Source organism: Hyperolius riggenbachi, chromosome 11, assembly GCF_040937935.1.
Source record: "Hyperolius riggenbachi isolate aHypRig1 chromosome 11, aHypRig1.pri, whole genome shotgun sequence".
NCBI classification, from domain to species: Eukaryota; Metazoa; Chordata; class Amphibia; order Anura; family Hyperoliidae; genus Hyperolius; species Hyperolius riggenbachi.
Window position 1 is genome coordinate 99,227,824 of NC_090656.1, and position 15,887 is coordinate 99,243,710.

Here is a 15,887-nt window from a genome sequence, read left to right on the forward strand (position 1 = left end):
ACTGAGAATGCAAATGCAAAGAAAAAAGAGTGCTGTGCCACAATAACCAATAACTGTATTGCAGCATGTGGGTGCTGTGGCTTAGTTGGTTAAAGCGCCTGTCTAGTATACAGGAGATCCTGAGTTCAACTCTCAGCAGTGCCTTTGCTCATCTTATTATCACCAAGTCATTGCCTGCTGTTTACATCCCAGATTTTCGGGATCACGTCTTTGAGCTTCACCCATATTTGCTCACAGGAAACTTGCATTCGCTATGCCCACTGTTTCCACCACATCTGAACAAAGACATTTTCTTATCAGTTTGGTTTGATGTACTACCTTCCATCTCTGACAATAGGTAAAGGTCACTAACAAGTCTTTTGGGATGCTATGCTCAACATGGATGGGAGCTTAACCCGCACTTGCCTAGCCAAAACTTCTTCAAGTAAAATTGCTGCTTCTACAATAAGAAACATTGTATAATACTTAATTACTAAGCCACAGCACCTACATGAAATATAATAGTGACTGGCTTCTGTGGCACAAAACTCATTGGTTTTGCCACAGCTTTCATTATCATATTTTGGAAGTTGCACAACATTCTTTTTAACAATTTTGTCCTAAAAGTTTTCCATTCCCTTTTAGGTGGACTATGTGTATACTCTTAGGCAGGGAAAAGTAGGCCTGAAAAACTATTGAAAAAAAAATGTTAAAAAACTGAGAATGCAAATGCAAAGAAAAAAGAGTGCTGTGCCACAATAACCAATAACCAATAACTGTATTGCAGCATGTGGGCGCTGTGGCTTAGTTGGTTAAAGCGCCTGTCTAGTAAACCGGAGATCCTGAGTTCAACTCTCAGCAGTGCCTTTGCTCATCTTATTATCACCAAGTCATTGCCTGCTGTTTACATCCCAGATTTTCGGGATCACGTCTTTGAGCTTCACCCATATTTGCTCACAGGAAACTTGCATCCCCTATGCCCACTGTTTCCACCACATCTGAACAAAGACATTTTCTTATCAGTTTGGTTTGATGTACTACCTTCCATCTCTGACAATAGGTAAAGGTCACTAACAAGTCTTTTGGGATGCTATGCTCAACATGGATGCGAGCTTAACCCGCACTTGCCTAGCCAAAACTTCTTCAAGTAAAATTGCTGCTTCTACAATAAGAAACATTGTGTAAAACTTAATTACTAAGCCACAGCACCTACATGAAATATAATAGTGACTGGCTTCTGTGGCACAAAACTCATTGGTTTTGCCACAGCTTTCATTATCATATTTTGGAAGTTGCACAACATTCTTTTCAACAATTTTGTCCTAAAAGTTTTCCATTCCCTTTTAGGTGGACTATGTGTACACTCTTAGGCAGGGAAAAGTAGGCCTGAAAAACCATTGAAAAAAAATGTTAAAAAACTGAGAATGCAAATGCAAAGAAAAAAGAGTGCTGTGCCACAATAACCAATAACTGTATTGCAGCATGTGGGCGCTGTGGCTTAGTTGTTTAAAGCGCCTGTCTAGTATACAGGAGATCCTGAGTTCAACTCTCAGCAGTGCCTTTGCTCATCTTATTATCACCAAGTCATTGCCTGCTGTTTACATTCCAGATTTTCGGGATCACGTCTTTGAGCTTCACCCATATTTGCTCACAGGAAACTTGCATTCGCTATGCCCACTGTTTCCACCACATCTGAACAAAGACATTTTCTTATCAGTTTGGTTTGATGTACTACCTTCCATCTCTGACAATAGGTAAAGGTCACTAACAAGTCTTTTGGGATGCTATGCTCAACATGGATGGGAGCTTAACCCGCACTTGCCTAGCCAAAACTTCTTCAAGTAAAATTGCTGCTTCTACAATAAGAAACATTGTATAAAACTTAATTACTAAGCCACAGCACCTACATGAAATATAATAGTGACTGGCTTCTGTGGCCCAAAACTCATTGGTTTTGCCACAGCTTTCATTATCATATTTTGGAAGTTGCACAACATTCTTTTCAACAATTTTGTCCTAAAAGTTTTCCATTACCTTTTAGGTGGACTATGTGTATACTCTTAGGCAGGGAAAAGTAGGCCTGAAAAACTATTGAAAAAAAAATGTTAAAAAACTGAGAATGCAAATGCAAAGAAAAAAGAGTGCTGTGCCACAATAACCAATAACTGTATTGCAGCATGTGGGCGCTGTGGCTTAGTTGGTTAAAGTGCCTGTCTAGTAAACAGGAGATCCTGAGTTCAACTCTCAACAGTGCCTTTGCTCATCTTATTATCACCAAGTCATTGCCTGCTGTTTACATCCCAGATTTTCGGGATCACGTCTTTGAGCTTCACCCATATTTGCTCACAGGAAACTTGCATCCCCATGCCCACTGTTTCCACCACATCTGAACAAAGACATTTTCTTATCAGTTTGGTTTGATGTACTACCTTCCATCTCTGACAATAGGTAAAGGTCACTAACAAGTCTTTTGGGATGCTATGCTCAACATGGATGGGAGCTTAACCCGCACTTGCCTAGCCAAAACTTCTTCAAGTAAAATTGCTGCTTCTACAATAAGAAACATTGTATAAAACTTAATTACTAAGCCACAGCACCTACATGAAATATAATAGTGACTGGCTTCTGTGGCCCAAAACTCATTGGTTTTGCCACAGCTTTCATTATCATATTTTGGAAGTTGCACAACATTCTTTTCAACAATTTTGTCCTAAAAGTTTTCCATTCCCTTTTAGGTGGACTATGTGTATACTCTTAGGCAGGGAAAAGTAGGCCTGAAAAACTATTGAAAAAAAAATGTTAAAAAACTGAGAATGCAAATGCAAAGAAAAAAGAGTGCTGTGCCACAATAACCAATAACTGTATTGCAGCATGTGGGCGCTGTGGCTTAGTTGGTTAAAGCGCCTGTCTAGTAAACAGGAGATCCTGAGTTCAACTCTCAACAGTGCCTTTGCTCATCTTATTATCACCAAGTCATTGCCTGCTGTTTACATCCCAGATTTTCGGGATCACGTCTTTGAGCTTCACCCATATTTGCTCACAGGAAACTTGCATCCCCTATGCCCACTGTTTCCACCACATCTGAACAAAGACATTTTCTTATCAGTTTGGTTTGATGTACTACCTTCCATCTCTGACAATAGGTAAAGGTCACTAACAAGTCTTTTGGGATGCTATGCTCAACATGGATGGGAGCTTAACCCGCACTTGCCTAGCCAAAACTTCTTCAAGTAAAATTGCTGCTTCTACAATAAGAAACATTGTATAAAACTTAATTACTAAGCCACAGCACCTACATGAAATATAATAGTGACTGGCTTCTGTGGCACAAAACTCATTGGTTTTGCCACAGCTTTCATTATCATATTTTGGAAGTTGCACAACATTCTTTTCAACAATTTTGTCCTAAAAGTTTTCCATTCCCTTGTAGGTGGACTATGTGTATACTCTTAGGCAGGGAAAAGTAGGCCTGAAAAACCATTGAAAAAAAAATGTTAAAAAACTGAGAATGCAAATGCAAAGAAAAAAGAGTGCTGTGCCACAATAACCAATAACCAATAACTGTATTGCAGCATGTGGGCGCTGTGGCTTAGTTGGTTAAAGCGCCTATCTAGTAAACAGGAGATCCTGAGTTCAACTCTCAGCAGTGCCTTTGCTCATCATATTATCACCAAGTCATTGCCTGCTGTTTACATCCCAGATTTTCGGGATCACGTCTTTGAGCTTCACCCATATTTGCTCACAGGAAACTTGCATTCCCTATGCCCACGGTTTCCACCACATCTGAACAAAAACATTTTCTTATCAGTTTGGTTTGATGTACTACCTTCCATCTCTGACAATAGGTAAAGGTCACTAACAAGTCTTTTGGGATGCTATGCTCAACATGGATGGGAGCTTAACCCGCACTTGCCTAGCCAAAACCTCTTCAAGTAAAATTGCTGCTTCTACAATAAGAAACATTGTATAAAACTTAATTACTAAGCCACAGCACCTACATGAAATATAATAGTGACTGGCTTCTGTGGCACAAAACTCATTGGTTTTGCCACAGCTTTCATTATCATATTTTGGAAGTTGCACAACATTCTTTTCAACAATTTTGTCCTAAAAGTTTTCCATTCCCTTTTAGGTGGACTATGTGTATACTCTTAGGCAGGGAAAAGTAGGCCTGAAAAACTATTGAAAAAAAATGTTAAAAAACTGAGAATGCAAATGCAAAGAAAAAAGAGTGCTGTGCCACAATAACCAATAACTGTGTTGCAGCATGTGGGTGCTGTGGCTTAGTTGGTTAAAGCGCCTGTCTAGTAAACAGGACATCCTGAGTTCAACTCTCAGCAGTGCCTTTGCTCATCTTATTATCACCAAGTCATTGCCTGCTGTTTACATCCCAGATTTTCAGAATCACGTCTTAGAGCTTCACCCATATTTGCTCACAGGAAACTTGCATTCGCTATGCCCACTGTTTCCACCACATCTGAACAAAGACATTTTCTTATCAGTTTGGTTTGATGTACTACCTTCCATCTCTGACAATAGGTAAAGGTCACTAACAAGTCTTTTAGGATGCTATGCTCAACATGGATGGGAGCTTAACCCGCACTTGCCTAGCCAAAACTTCTTCAAGTAAAATTGCTGCTTCTACAATAAGAAACATTGTATAAAACTTAATTACTAAGCCACAGCACCTACATGAAATATAATAGTGACTGGCTTCTGTGGCACAAAACTCATTGGTTTTGCCACAGCTTTCATTATCATATTTTGGAAGTTGCACAACATTCTTTTCAACAATTTTGTCCTAAAAGTTTTCCATTCCCTTGTAGGTGGACTATGTGTATACTCTTAGGCAGGGAAAAGTAGGCCTGAAAAACCATTGAAAAAAAAATGTTAAAAAACTGAGAATGCAAATGCAAAGAAAAAAGAGTGCTGTGCCACAATAACCAATAACTGTATTGCAGCATGTGGGTGCTGTGGCTTAGTTGGTTAAAGCGCCTGTCTAGTATACAGGAGATCCTGAGTTCAACTCTCAGCGGTGCCTTTGCTCATCTTATTATCACCAAGTCATTGCCTGCTGTTTACATCCCAGATTTTCGGGATCACGTCTTTGAGCTTCACCCATATTTGCTCACAGGAAACTTGCATTCGCTATGCCCACTGTTTCCACCACATCTGAACAAAGACATTTTCTTATCAGTTTGGTTTGATGTACTACCTTCCATCTCTGACAATAGGTAAAGGTCACTAACAAGTCTTTTGGGATGCTATGCTCAACATGGATGGGAGCTTAACCCGCACTTGCCTAGCCAAAACCTCTTCAAGTAAAATTGCTGCTTCTACAATAAGAAACATTGTATAAAACTTAATTACTAAGCCACAGCACCTACATGAAATATAATAGTGACTGGCTTCTGTGGCACAAAACTCATTGGTTTTGCCACAGCTTTCATTATCATATTTTGGAAGTTGCACAACATTCTTTTTAACAATTTTGTCCTAAAAGTTTTCCATTCCCTTTTAGGTGGACTATGTGTATACTCTTAGGCAGGGAAAAGTAGGCCTGAAAAACTATTGAAAAAAAAATGTTAAAAAACTGAGAATGCAAATGCAAAGAAAAAAGAGTGCTGTGCCACAATAACCAATAACTGTATTACAGCATGTGGGCGCTGTGGCTTAGTTGGTTAAAGCGCCTGTCTAGTAAACAGGAGATCCTGAGTTCAACTCTCAGCAGTGCCTTTGCTCATCTTATTATCACCAAGTCATTGCCTGCTGTTTACATCCCAGATTTTCGGGATCACGTCTTTGAGCTTCACCCATATTTGCTCACAGGAAACTTGCATACCCTATGCCCACTGTTTCCACCACATCTGAACAAAGACATTTTCTTATCAGTTTGGTTTGATGTACTACCTTCCATCTCTGACAATAGGTAAAGGTCACTAACAAGTCTTTTGGGATGCTATGCTCAACATGGATGGGAGCTTAACCCGCACTTGCCTAGCCAAAACTTCTTCAAGTAAAATTGCTGCTTCTACAATAAGAAACATTGTGTAAAACTTAATTACTAAGCCACAGCACCTACATGAAATATAATAGTGACTGGCTTCTGTGGCACAAAACTCATTGGTTTTGCCACAGCTTTCATTATCATATTTTGGAAGTTGCACAACATTCTTTTCAACAATTTTGTCCTAAAAGTTTTCCATTCCCTTTTAGGTGGACTATGTGTACACTCTTAGGCAGGGAAAAGTAGGCCTGAAAAACCATTGAAAAAAAATGTTAAAAAACTGAGAATGCAAATGCAAAGAAAAAAGAGTGCTGTGCCACAATAACCAATAACTGTATTGCAGCATGTGGGCGCTGTGGCTTAGTTGGTTAAAGCGCCTGTCTAGTATACAGGAGATCCTGAGTTCAACTCTCAGCAGTGCCTTTGCTCATCTTATTATCACCAAGTCATTGCCTGCTGTTTACATTCCAGATTTTCGGGATCACGTCTTTGAGCTTCACCCATATTTGCTCACAGGAAACTTGCATTCGCTATGCCCACTGTTTCCACCACATCTGAACAAAGACATTTTCTTATCAGTTTGGTTTGATGTACTACCTTCCATCTCTGACAATAGGTAAAGGTCACTAACAAGTCTTTTGGGATGCTATGCTCAACATGGATGGGAGCTTAACCCGCACTTGCCTAGCCAAAACTTCTTCAAGTAAAATTGCTGCTTCTACAATAAGAAACATTGTATAAAACTTAATTACTAAGCCACAGCACCTACATGAAATATAATAGTGACTGGCTTCTGTGGCCCAAAACTCATTGGTTTTGCCACAGCTTTCATTATCATATTTTGGAAGTTGCACAACATTCTTTTCAACAATTTTGTCCTAAAAGTTTTCCATTCCCTTTTAGGTGGACTATGTGTATACTCTTAGGCAGGGAAAAGTAGGCCTGAAAAACTATTGAAAAAAAAATGTTAAAAAACTGAGAATGCAAATGCAAAGAAAAAAGAGTGCTGTGCCACAATAACCAATAACTGTATTGCAGCATGTGGGCGCTGTGGCTTAGTTGGTTAAAGCGCCTGTCTAGTAAACAGGAGATCCTGAGTTCAACTCTCAACAGTGCCTTTGCTCATCTTATTATCACCAAGTCATTGCCTGCTGTTTACATCCCAGATTTTCGGGATCACGTCTTTGAGCTTCACCCATATTTGCTCACAGGAAACTTGCATCCCCTATGCCCACTGTTTCCACCACATCTGAACAAAGACATTTTCTTATCAGTTTGGTTTGATGTACTACCTTCCATCTCTGACAATAGGTAAAGGTCACTAACAAGTCTTTTGGGATGCTATGCTCAACATGGATGGGAGCTTAACCCGCACTTGCCTAGCCAAAACTTCTTCAAGTAAAATTGCTGCTTCTACAATAAGAAACATTGTGTAAAACTTAATTACTAAGCCACAGCACCTACATGAAATATAATAGTGACTGGCTTCTGTGGCACAAAACTCATTGGTTTTGCCACAGCTTTCATTATCATATTTTGGAAGTTGCACAACATTCTTTTCAACAATTTTGTCCTAAAAGTTTTCCATTCCCTTTTAGGTGGACTATGTGTACACTCTTAGGCAGGGAAAAGTAGGCCTGAAAAACCATTGAAAAAAAATGTTAAAAAACTGAGAATGCAAATGCAAAGAAAAAAGAGTGCTGTGCCACAATAACCAATAACTGTATTGCAGCATGTGGGCGCTGTGGCTTAGTTGGTTAAAGCGCCTGTCTAGTATACAGGAGATCCTGAGTTCAACTCTCAGCAGTGCCTTTGCTCATCTTATTATCACCAAGTCATTGCCTGCTGTTTACATTCCAGATTTTCGGGATCACGTCTTTGAGCTTCACCCATATTTGCTCACAGGAAACTTGCATTCGCTATGCCCACTGTTTCCACCACATCTGAACAAAGACATTTTCTTATCAGTTTGGTTTGATGTACTACCTTCCATCTCTGACAATAGGTAAAGGTCACTAACAAGTCTTTTGGGATGCTATGCTCAACATGGATGGGAGCTTAACCCGCACTTGCCTAGCCAAAACTTCTTCAAGTAAAATTGCTGCTTCTACAATAAGAAACATTGTATAAAACTTAATTACTAAGCCACAGCACCTACATGAAATATAATAGTGACTGGCTTCTGTGGCCCAAAACTCATTGGTTTTGCCACAGCTTTCATTATCATATTTTGGAAGTTGCACAACATTCTTTTCAACAATTTTGTCCTAAAAGTTTTCCATTCCCTTGTAGGTGGACTATGTGTATACTCTTAGGCAGGGAAAAGTAGGCCTGAAAAACCATTGAAAAAAAAATGTTAAAAAACTGAGAATGCAAATGCAAAGAAAAAAGAGTGCTGTGCCACAATAACCAATAACTGTATTGCAGCATGTGGGTGCTGTGGCTTAGTTGGTTAAAGCGCCTGTCTAGTATACAGGAGATCCTGAGTTCAACTCTCAGCAGTGCCTTTGCTCATCTTATTATCACCAAGTCATTGCCTGCTGTTTACATCCCAGATTTTCGGGATCACGTCTTTGAGCTTCACCCATATTTGCTCACAGGAAACTTGCATTCGCTATGCCCACTGTTTCCACCACATCTGAACAAAGACATTTTCTTATCAGTTTGGTTTGATGTACTACCTTCCATCTCTGACAATAGGTAAAGGTCACTAACAAGTCTTTTGGGATGCTATGCTCAACATGGATGGGAGCTTAACCCGCACTTGCCTAGCCAAAACTTCTTCAAGTAAAATTGCTGCTTCTACAATAAGAAACATTGTATAATACTTAATTACTAAGCCACAGCACCTACATGAAATATAATAGTGACTGGCTTCTGTGGCACAAAACTCATTGGTTTTGCCACAGCTTTCATTATCATATTTTGGAAGTTGCACAACATTCTTTTCAACAATTTTGTCCTAAAAGTTTTCCATTCCCTTTTAGGTGGACTATGTGTATACTCTTAGGCAGGGAAAAGTAGGCCTGAAAAACTATTGAAAAAAAAATGTTAAAAAACTGAGAATGCAAATGCAAAGAAAAAAGAGTGCTGTGCCACAATAACCAATAACCAATAACTGTATTGCAGCATGTGGGCGCTGTGGCTTAGTTGGTTAAAGCGCCTGTCTAGTAAACCGGAGATCCTGAGTTCAACTCTCAGCAGTGCCTTTGCTCATCTTATTATCACCAAGTCATTGCCTGCTGTTTACATCCCAGATTTTCGGGATCACGTCTTTGAGCTTCACCCATATTTGCTCACAGGAAACTTGCATCCCCTATGCCCACTGTTTCCACCACATCTGAACAAAGACATTTTCTTATCAGTTTGGTTTGATGTACTACCTTCCATCTCTGACAATAGGTAAAGGTCACTAACAAGTCTTTTGGGATGCTATGCTCAACATGGATGCGAGCTTAACCCGCACTTGCCTAGCCAAAACTTCTTCAAGTAAAATTGCTGCTTCTACAATAAGAAACATTGTGTAAAACTTAATTACTAAGCCACAGCACCTACATGAAATATAATAGTGACTGGCTTCTGTGGCACAAAACTCATTGGTTTTGCCACAGCTTTCATTATCATATTTTGGAAGTTGCACAACATTCTTTTCAACAATTTTGTCCTAAAAGTTTTCCATTCCCTTTTAGGTGGACTATGTGTACACTCTTAGGCAGGGAAAAGTAGGCCTGAAAAACCATTGAAAAAAAATGTTAAAAAACTGAGAATGCAAATGCAAAGAAAAAAGAGTGCTGTGCCACAATAACCAATAACTGTATTGCAGCATGTGGGCGCTGTGGCTTAGTTGTTTAAAGCGCCTGTCTAGTATACAGGAGATCCTGAGTTCAACTCTCAGCAGTGCCTTTGCTCATCTTATTATCACCAAGTCATTGCCTGCTGTTTACATTCCAGATTTTCGGGATCACGTCTTTGAGCTTCACCCATATTTGCTCACAGGAAACTTGCATTCGCTATGCCCACTGTTTCCACCACATCTGAACAAAGACATTTTCTTATCAGTTTGGTTTGATGTACTACCTTCCATCTCTGACAATAGGTAAAGGTCACTAACAAGTCTTTTGGGATGCTATGCTCAACATGGATGGGAGCTTAACCCGCACTTGCCTAGCCAAAACTTCTTCAAGTAAAATTGCTGCTTCTACAATAAGAAACATTGTATAAAACTTAATTACTAAGCCACAGCACCTACATGAAATATAATAGTGACTGGCTTCTGTGGCCCAAAACTCATTGGTTTTGCCACAGCTTTCATTATCATATTTTGGAAGTTGCACAACATTCTTTTCAACAATTTTGTCCTAAAAGTTTTCCATTACCTTTTAGGTGGACTATGTGTATACTCTTAGGCAGGGAAAAGTAGGCCTGAAAAACTATTGAAAAAAAAATGTTAAAAAACTGAGAATGCAAATGCAAAGAAAAAAGAGTGCTGTGCCACAATAACCAATAACTGTATTGCAGCATGTGGGCGCTGTGGCTTAGTTGGTTAAAGCGCCTGTCTAGTAAACAGGAGATCCTGAGTTCAACTCTCAACAGTGCCTTTGCTCATCTTATTATCACCAAGTCATTGCCTGCTGTTTACATCCCAGATTTTCGGGATCACGTCTTTGAGCTTCACCCATATTTGCTCACAGGAAACTTGCATCCCCATGCCCACTGTTTCCACCACATCTGAACAAAGACATTTTCTTATCAGTTTGGTTTGATGTACTACCTTCCATCTCTGACAATAGGTAAAGGTCACTAACAAGTCTTTTGGGATGCTATGCTCAACATGGATGGGAGCTTAACCCGCACTTGCCTAGCCAAAACTTCTTCAAGTAAAATTGCTGCTTCTACAATAAGAAACATTGTGTAAAACTTAATTACTAAGCCACAGCACCTACATGAAATATAATAGTGACTGGCTTCTGTGGCCCAAAACTCATTGGTTTTGCCACAGCTTTCATTATCATATTTTGGAAGTTGCACAACATTCTTTTCAACAATTTTGTCCTAAAAGTTTTCCATTCCCTTTTAGGTGGACTATGTGTATACTCTTAGGCAGGGAAAAGTAGGCCTGAAAAACTATTGAAAAAAAAATGTTAAAAAACTGAGAATGCAAATGCAAAGAAAAAAGAGTGCTGTGCCACAATAACCAATAACTGTATTGCAGCATGTGGGCGCTGTGGCTTAGTTGGTTAAAGCGCCTGTCTAGTAAACAGGAGATCCTGAGTTCAACTCTCAACAGTGCCTTTGCTCATCTTATTATCACCAAGTCATTGCCTGCTGTTTACATCCCAGATTTTCGAATCACGTCTTAGAGCTTCACCCATATTTGCTCACAGGAAACTTGCATTCGCTATGCCCACTGTTTCTACCACATCTGAACAAAGACATTTTCTTATCAGTTTGGTTTGATGTACTACCTTCCATCTCTGACAATAGGTAAAGGTCACTAACAAGTCTTTTGGGATGCTATGCTCAACATGGATGGGAGCTTAACCCGCACTTGCCTAGCCAAAACTTCTTCAAGTAAAATTGCTGCTTCTACAATAAGAAACATTGTATAAAACTTAATTACTAAGCCACAGCACCTACATGAAATATAATAGTGACTGGCTTCTGTGGCACAAAACTCATTGGTTTTGCCACAGCTTTCATTATCATATTTTGGAAGTTGCACAACATTCTTTTTAACAATTTTGTCCTAAAAGTTTTCCATTCCCTTTTAGGTGGACTATGTGTATACTCTTAGGCAGGGAAAAGTAGGCCTGAAAAACTATTGAAAAAAAAATGTTAAAAAACTGAGAATGCAAATGCAAAGAAAAAAGAGTGCTGTGTCACAATAACCAATAACCAATAACTGTATTGCAGCATGTGGGCGCTGTGGCTTAGTTGGTTAAAGTGCCTATCTAGTAAACAGGAGATCCTGAGTTCAACTCTCAGCAGTGCCTTTGCTCATCATATTATCACCAAGTCATTGCCTGCTGTTTACATCCCAGATTTTCGGGATCACGTCTTTGAGCTTCACCCATATTTGCTCACAGGAAACTTGCATTCCCTATGCCCACTGTTTCCACCACATCTGAACAAAAACATTTTCTTATCAGTTTGGTTTGATGTACTACCTTCCATCTCTGACAATAGGTAAAGGTCACTAACAAGTCTTTTGGGATGCTATGCTCAACATGGATGGGAGCTTAACCCGCACTTGCCTAGCCAAAACCTCTTCAAGTAAAATTGCTGCTTCTACAATAAGAAACATTGTATAAAACTTAATTACTAAGCCACAGCACCTACATGAAATATAATAGTGACTGGCTTCTGTGGCACAAAACTCATTGGTTTTGCCACAGCTTTCATTATTATATTTTGGAAGTTGCACAACATTCTTTTCAACAATTTTGTCCTAAAAGTTTTCCATTCCCTTTTAGGTGGACTATGTGTATACTCTTAGGCAGGGAAAAGTAGGCCTGAAAAACTATTGAAAAAAAAATGTTAAACAACTGAGAATGCAAATGCAAAGAAAAAAGAGTGCTGTGCCACAATAACCAATAACTGTATTGCAGCATGTTGGCGCTGTGGCTTAGTTGGTTAAAGCGCCTGTCTAGTAAACAGGAGATCCTGAGTTCAACTCTCAGCAGTGCCTTTGCTCATCTTATTATCACCAAGTCATTGCCTGCTGTTTACATCCCAGATTTTCGGAATCACGTCTTAGAGCTTCACCCATATTTGCTCACAGGAAACTTGCATTCGCTATGCCCACTGTTTCCACCACATCTGAACAAAGACATTTTCTTATCAGTTTGGTTTGATGTACTACCTTCCATCTCTGACAATAGGTAAAGGTCACTAACAAGTCTTTTGGGATGCTATGCTCAACATGGATGGGAGCTTAACCCGCACTTGCCTAGCCAAAACTTCTTCAAGTAAAATTGCTGCTTCTACAATAAGAAACATTGTATAAAACTTAATTACTAAGCCACAGCACCTACATGAAATATAATAGTGACTGGCTTCTGTGGCACAAAACTCATTGGTTTTGCCACAGCTTTCATTATCATATTTTGGAAGTTGCACAACATTCTTTTCAACAATTTTGTCCTAAAAGTTTTCCATTCCCTTTTAGGTGGACTATGTGTATACTCTTAGGCAGGGAAAAGTAGGCCTGAAAAACTATTGAAAAAAAAATGTTAAAAAACTGAGAATGCAAATGCAAACAAAAAAGAGTGCTGTGGCACGATAACCAATATCTGTATAGCAGCATGTGGGCGCTGTGGCTTAGTTGGTTAAAGCGCCTGTCTAGTAAACAGGACATCCTGAGTTCAACTCTCAGCAGTGCCTTTGCTCAACTTATTATCACCAAGTCATTGCCTGCTGTTTACATCCCAGATTTTCGGAATCACGTCGTAGAGCATCACCCATATTTGCTCACAGGAAACTTGCATTCGCTATGCCCACTGTTTCCACCACATCTGAACAAAGACATTTTCTTATCAGTTTGGTTTGATGTACTACCTTCCATCTCTGACAATAGGTAAAGGTCACTAACAAGTCTTTTGGGATGCTATGCTCAACATGGATGGGAGCTTAACCCGCACTTGCCTAGCCAAAACTTCTTCAAGTAAAATTGCTGCTTCTACAATAAGAAACATTGTATAAAACTTAATTACTAAGCCACAGCACCTACATGAAATATAATAGTGACTGGCTTCTGTGGCACAAAACTCATTGGTTTTGCCACAGCTTTCATTATCATATTTTGGAAGTTGCACAACATTCTTTTCAACAATTTTGTCCTAAAAGTTTTCCATTCCCTTTTAGGTGGACTATGTGTATACTCTTAGGCAGGGAAAAGTAGGCCTGAAAAACTATTGAAAAAAAAATGTTAAACTGAGAATGCTAATGCAAACAAAAAAGAGTGCTGTGGCACGATAACCAATATCTGTATTGCAGTATATGGGTGCTGTGGCTTAGCTGGTTAAAGCGCCTGTCTAGTAAACAGGAGATCCTGAGTTCAACTCTCAGCAGTGCCTTTGCTCATCTTATTATCAACAAGTCATTGCCTGCTGTTTACATCCCAGATTTTCGGGATCACGTCTTTGAGCTTCACCCATATTTGCTCACAGGAAACTTGCATTCACTATGCCCACTGTTTCCACCACATCTGAACAAAGACATTTTCTTATCAGTTTGGTTTGATGTACTACCTTCCATCTCTGACAATAGGTAAAGGTCACTAAGAAGTCTTTTGGGATGCTATGCTCAACATGGATGGGAGCTTAACCCGCACTTGCCTAGCCAAAACTTCTTCAAGTAAAATTGCTGCTTCTACAATAAGAAACATTGTATAAAACTTAATTACTAAGCCACAGCACCTACATGAAATATAATAGTGACTGGCTTCTGTGGCGCAAAACTCAGTGGTTTTGCCACAGCTTTCATTATTATATTTTGGAAGTTGCACAACATTCTTTTCAACAATTTTGTCCTAAAAGTTTTCCATTCCCTTTTAGGTGGACTATGTGTATACTCTTAGGCAGGGAAAAGTAGGCCTGAAAAACTATTGAAAAAAAAATGTTAAAAAACTGAGAATGCAAATGCAAAGAAAAAAGAGTGCTGTGCCACAATAACCAATAACTGTATTGCAGCATGTTGGCGCTGTGGCTTAGTTGGTTAAAGCGCCTGTCTAGTAAACAGGAGATCCTGAGTTCAACTCTCAGCAGTGCCTTTGCTCATCTTATTATCACCAAGTCATTGCCTGCTTTTTACATCCCAGATTTTCGGAATCACGTCTTTGAGCTTCACCCATATTTGCTCACAGGAAACTTGCATTCCCTATGCCCACTGTTTCCACCACATCTGAACAAAGACATTTTCTTATCAGTTTGGTTTGATGTACTACCTTCCATCTCTGACAATAGGTAAAGGTCACTAACAAGTCTTTTGGGATGCTATGCTCAACATCAGAATCAGAATCAGAATCAGAATCAGATTTATTTCGCCAAATACAGCAAGCGCAATATTCGGAATTATTTGTGGTACACATGGCATAACATAGTATAGAACAAGACACATGACACAGACAATTTAGGAAACTACAGTAATGCTGTACGTAACAGAAACAGGGTAATGGTGTGCATACAGAAACTGGGTAATGGTGTGCATACAGAGACTGGGTCGACAGATAGTATTTAAGTTCCTGCCATGCAGGAGCAGTCCACTAGTACTAATAGACATAATAATGATGGTGATGGTGGCCCCAGTACAGACCCGGCGAGAACTGACTGAGAGTCCCCGCTAGGGCCTGCCAGTGGGCGGGCCCGACGGGGGAAGGTTGGAGTTAAGCAGCCGAACCGCTTGGGGAAAGAAGGTGTTCTTCCGTCTGGTGGTTTTGCATGGTATAGTCCTGTAGCGACGGCCCAGGGGGAGTAGCTTGAAATAGCGGCTGCCTGGGTGGGAGGGGTCACAGGAAATCACAGTGGCCCTCTTCAGCATCCTAGTGGAATGGAGGAGATCAAGAGGTGGAAGAGGAGATCCGATGATTCTCTCTGCGTCAGCTATGACTCTCTGCAGTTTGTGTTTGTCGCTGGCCGTTGCGCCCGCGTGCCAGACGATGATTGAGGAGCAGAGGATGGATTCTATAGTGGCAGTATAGAAGCTGGTCAAAAGTTCCCTGGGCATGCCGAATCTCTTTAGTTGGCGCAGGAAGAACAACCTCTGCTGAGATTTCTTCTGTATATTGGTAGTGTTTTGCCCCCACTTCAGATTGTTAGTGAGGGTCGTGCCTAGGAAGCGCACGGATGTCACCCTAGAGACTTCGGTACCCCCAATAAGGACAGGTGGGAGAGGGGGAGGGTTC

At 40.0% G+C, this 15,887-nt stretch overlaps 15 non-coding genes across 15 annotated transcripts; all 15 read left to right on the forward strand.

The window, feature by feature from the left end:
- The first annotated feature begins 70 nt into the window (after window positions 1-70).
- Window positions 71-144, forward strand: TRNAT-AGU (transfer RNA threonine (anticodon AGU)). The gene has a single exon. It is a non-coding gene; the product is annotated as a tRNA-Thr (tRNA).
- Window positions 145-2,855: 2,711 nt separating this feature from the next.
- Window positions 2,856-2,929, forward strand: TRNAT-AGU (transfer RNA threonine (anticodon AGU)). The gene has a single exon. It is a non-coding gene; the product is annotated as a tRNA-Thr (tRNA).
- Window positions 2,930-3,557: 628 nt separating this feature from the next.
- Window positions 3,558-3,631, forward strand: TRNAT-AGU (transfer RNA threonine (anticodon AGU)). The gene has a single exon. It is a non-coding gene; the product is annotated as a tRNA-Thr (tRNA).
- Window positions 3,632-4,946: 1,315 nt separating this feature from the next.
- On the forward strand, window positions 4,947-5,020 carry TRNAT-AGU (transfer RNA threonine (anticodon AGU)). The gene has a single exon. It is a non-coding gene; the product is annotated as a tRNA-Thr (tRNA).
- Window positions 5,021-5,641: 621 nt separating this feature from the next.
- Window positions 5,642-5,715, forward strand: TRNAT-AGU (transfer RNA threonine (anticodon AGU)). Its single transcript has one exon. It is a non-coding gene; the product is annotated as a tRNA-Thr (tRNA).
- A 620-nt stretch (window positions 5,716-6,335) lies between these two features.
- Window positions 6,336-6,409, forward strand: TRNAT-AGU (transfer RNA threonine (anticodon AGU)). Its single transcript has one exon. It is a non-coding gene; the product is annotated as a tRNA-Thr (tRNA).
- Window positions 6,410-7,030: 621 nt separating this feature from the next.
- Window positions 7,031-7,104, forward strand: TRNAT-AGU (transfer RNA threonine (anticodon AGU)). The gene has a single exon. It is a non-coding gene; the product is annotated as a tRNA-Thr (tRNA).
- Window positions 7,105-7,724: 620 nt separating this feature from the next.
- Window positions 7,725-7,798, forward strand: TRNAT-AGU (transfer RNA threonine (anticodon AGU)). Its single transcript has one exon. It is a non-coding gene; the product is annotated as a tRNA-Thr (tRNA).
- A 621-nt stretch (window positions 7,799-8,419) lies between these two features.
- Window positions 8,420-8,493, forward strand: TRNAT-AGU (transfer RNA threonine (anticodon AGU)). Its single transcript has one exon. It is a non-coding gene; the product is annotated as a tRNA-Thr (tRNA).
- Window positions 8,494-10,510: 2,017 nt separating this feature from the next.
- Window positions 10,511-10,584, forward strand: TRNAT-AGU (transfer RNA threonine (anticodon AGU)). The gene has a single exon. It is a non-coding gene; the product is annotated as a tRNA-Thr (tRNA).
- Window positions 10,585-11,204: 620 nt separating this feature from the next.
- TRNAT-AGU (transfer RNA threonine (anticodon AGU)) lies at window positions 11,205-11,278 on the forward strand. The gene has a single exon. It is a non-coding gene; the product is annotated as a tRNA-Thr (tRNA).
- Window positions 11,279-12,600: 1,322 nt separating this feature from the next.
- TRNAT-AGU (transfer RNA threonine (anticodon AGU)) lies at window positions 12,601-12,674 on the forward strand. Its single transcript has one exon. It is a non-coding gene; the product is annotated as a tRNA-Thr (tRNA).
- Window positions 12,675-13,295: 621 nt separating this feature from the next.
- On the forward strand, window positions 13,296-13,369 carry TRNAT-AGU (transfer RNA threonine (anticodon AGU)). The gene has a single exon. It is a non-coding gene; the product is annotated as a tRNA-Thr (tRNA).
- A 618-nt stretch (window positions 13,370-13,987) lies between these two features.
- Window positions 13,988-14,061, forward strand: TRNAT-AGU (transfer RNA threonine (anticodon AGU)). The gene has a single exon. It is a non-coding gene; the product is annotated as a tRNA-Thr (tRNA).
- Window positions 14,062-14,682: 621 nt separating this feature from the next.
- TRNAT-AGU (transfer RNA threonine (anticodon AGU)) lies at window positions 14,683-14,756 on the forward strand. Its single transcript has one exon. It is a non-coding gene; the product is annotated as a tRNA-Thr (tRNA).
- Window positions 14,757-15,887: the final 1,131 nt, after the last annotated feature.